At 43.8% G+C, this 3519-nt stretch overlaps 1 pseudogene; it reads left to right on the forward strand.

Annotated features, from left to right (window-relative positions):
• The first annotated feature begins 1034 nt into the window (after nt 1–1034).
• Nucleotides 1035–3019, forward strand: LOC102510016 (annotated as a pseudogene).
• The last annotated feature ends 500 nt before the right edge of the window (nt 3020–3519 follow it).

Here is a 3519-nt window from a genome sequence, read left to right on the forward strand (position 1 = left end):
GAGGTGTACCATTTATTTTAAAACACTCATTTTCTAGCCCAGTAGGTTTAGAATTTCAGGAAACAGTATTTGTGTTCTATTAAGCTACAGGAAAATTATGTTTTTCCAAATCTCCCTAAGAATTGTTATTAACATTTTGCTCAAAGTAACCATCCATTCATTTGTTCAACATTTAATGATTATCTATGACTGTGTCAAGAGCTAATGACACCTAGATGAATAAGATAAATTTCCTGCCCTCTAGAAGCACATGGCTCAGTAAAAGAGGCAGATAAATATGCAGATCTTGACAATTCAATCTGATAATAGAGATGTGCACAAGGCAGAATGAGAAGTGCCTGGGAGTCAAGGAATTATTCACAAAGAACTGACTAGCACAGTGCCTGGCACATAGTTGCTGCATAATAAGAAGTTCTGAATATTACATGGGTTGAATTTTGAGCTGAGAGTTTAGAGGATATGTAGACACTTGAGGAGAGATAGGAAAGGACATGGTAAATAGAACAATTTCTGCAAAAAAATTTTAATATTTACCCTGAGATATGTAATAGTTTAGTAAGATGGATAAGGACAAAGAAGTAGGCAAGGTCTTGTTGCTGAAAAGGTGGCCTCTGCATCCCGGGAGCAGAGTTGAGACTCAGAGGCAGATTTTGGGGGAGAATTAGAAAAGAACAGCTTTATTGCTTTGCCAGGCAGAGGGGAGTCACAGCTGGCTAATGTCTTAGAGACTGTGATTCCATCTTAGGGTTGGGGTCCTAAGTTTTATGGAAGAGCTGGATGGAACAGAAAGGTGACAACAAACAGGGCATTTTCTGGGGTCCTGTATTTTTCTTAATCTTGATGAATCCACCTAGTGTCACAGAGAAACTCCAGAGGGTCTGTTTATTCTCCTGAGGCTCTCAGTCCATGACCCAGAGCACAGCTTCTGGGTTAAAGGCTAAGCTCTTCTGGGTAAAGAATGTAGAGGGAGTGGGGAGTGTAATGGAGGGAGGGGAGCTGTTTAGCACAAAAGCAGTTGAGCAAGTGAAGCAAGGATGGCGGTTTGTCAGAAAAAAGAGAAAAGCAAGTTGCAAGAATTTTAAGTCAGAATAAATTAGCAAACAGCTTTAACATCAGGGAAGCCATTTTGTTGGTTAGCTTCCTACTCTTTCAGTCTGACCACTAGCAGCCTTGTATTTCAAGATGAGAAATTTCAGTTTTACCCTGATGGACGTGGGGATCATATACGCATTTGGAAAAAATGACTCTGGAAGAATTTGCAGAGGAAAAAGACAGGATGCAGGTGACCATGTCAGAAGGATATTATAATAATCTATGCCAGGAAGACCTGAAATACAGCCCTTTCAGAAAGAAGAGAGGCATACTGAAAACAATTTAGGAGGTGACAGTTAATCAGTAGCAGAAGGTAAAGCAGAGGGAAGTGTCTAGAAAAACTCCTAAGATACTGGCTTAGAAATGTCAGTTAATAGTGACACCATTTACTGGGAATTTAAGAGGAAATACACAAGAAAGGGGAGAAGATAACACACTAAATTTTAGACATGTTAAGTTTCAAATATTTGTGTAATATCTAAGAGTGTTCACTTAGCTTGCTGTACGAAAAACAGATATGAAACCAAAGGGGACAGATTCTACTGAACATAAAAACTTGGAAACATCATTTTCACATAGCAGTTGAAATTGTGGGCATTAGGGAGATCACCTAGGAAGAGTCTAGAGAGATGAGGGCAGAGAATGAGACTCCAAGAAATATCATACATTAAAAAAGGAAAAGCTAATGAAAAAGCAGAGTATGCTGAGGCCAAAGAGGAGTGTGAGAAGACCCCAGAAAAGTAAGTGTTATGGAAAGGAAAGGAAAAGTTTAAAAAAAAAAAATCATCAATAATGCCCAGTTCAGGGGGCGCGCAAGCCCGGAGGCCAATGAGGAACGGCGTAGGGGCAATGGGGGCAGAGAAAAGGGCCAAGCCCCCATGATCCGGGCACCAGGTCTTTTTAACTCCCACCTGGAGAAGATAGGGACCACTGGGACTCCGGGTTGCAGCGACAGCACTTCGCTGGGGCATCGTGTCAGTCGGCCTTATCTCCAGGGACTTCACAACAGGGCTGTGGTCTCTGCCTCGCTCTGAGTACCAGGCCATCTGCACCCGCTTCTTTCCTGCCGGAGAGACTCTGAGATCTGTTTTGGCCCAGGGAACCCTGGGGGACCTTCGAGTGATTCGGGCAGAATTTGGGAAGAATCTCACCAGTGTGCCCTGAACCACAGACTGGGCCCAGGCTGGAGCTGGTCGGTAGACCTTGGCATCTACTGCCTCCAGTTCATCTCCATGGCCTTTGGTGGGCAGAAGCCGAAGAAGATTTCAGCTGTGGGAAGTCACTATGAAACAGGCATGGACGACACTGTCACTGTGCTACTCCAGTACCCAGGAGGGGTCCACGGCAGCTTCACCTGCAGCATCACTGTCCTGCTCTCCAATACCGTCTCTGTGAGCAGTACCAAGGGCTTGGCCCAGATCCTCAGCCCCTGCTGGTGCCTGACAAGAGCTGGTGGTGAAGGGGGAGTATAAGGAGTTTCCATTGCCCCCAGCCCCAGGCAAGGAGTTCAGTTTTACAAATGGAATGGGCATGAATTATGAAGCCAAGCATGTCCAGGAAAGCCTACAAAGGGGCCTGAAGGAAAGTCCTGTGATTCCTCTGGCGCAAAGTGAGCTCCTGGCTGACATCCTTGAGGAGGTGAGGAAGGTCATTGGAATCACCTTCCCCCAAGACAAACACTGATGTATGCCCTGAATGAAGAAAGACATGGTATCCACAGGAAAAAAAATTAATAGTAATAATAATAATGCCCAGTTCTATGAACAATTAAGATGAGAAGGAAAGCCAATCATTCACTGATCACCCATATGAAAAGCCAATATTCTAAGTATTTTACACAACTTATCTCACTTATGATTCTCAAAAGCCTTGAATTATGCCTTATTTCACTCATCTCACTGTTAGGAAATTGAGATTCAAAAATTTTTTATTTTCCTAATAAGGGCGAGAGAAGGAAATCATACACAATTCTGACTGGCTCTAAAACCCTTGCTCTACCAGGAAAACCAAGATTCCCAGAAGAGTAACATTTTCACGTACTAATGCAAAATGGAAAACGAGGAAGGTAAATTTCGTGGCTTCGACAATAAAGGACTAAAAACCAGCGAAGGCAGTGTTGGCTTGCCATCAACAAGAAGTTAAAAATGCACAGAGAAACTGATTTGTCTATGAAGGGCCCCACAGAGAAAATGTGGCACGTAGTTGAATTCACAGAGGAGTCACACAGGAAACATGAGGCTTGGTGGAATCTGGAACCTGGAACCATTCAAGACAGAGTATTGTAGGAGTGCATTAGGTAGATGTGACTGCCAGTTAACCCGCAAGCTGGACCCGAGCAATTGGAGCCTCACCACTGCCTTCCTGTCTTCAGAATGTGCATTCTGCTTGCCTGCCCCACTCCATGAAGCTGCTCCAAGGACAGAGCCT

This window comes from Camelus ferus, chromosome 5 (genome assembly GCF_009834535.1).
Source record: "Camelus ferus isolate YT-003-E chromosome 5, BCGSAC_Cfer_1.0, whole genome shotgun sequence".
NCBI classification, from domain to species: Eukaryota; Metazoa; Chordata; class Mammalia; order Artiodactyla; family Camelidae; genus Camelus; species Camelus ferus.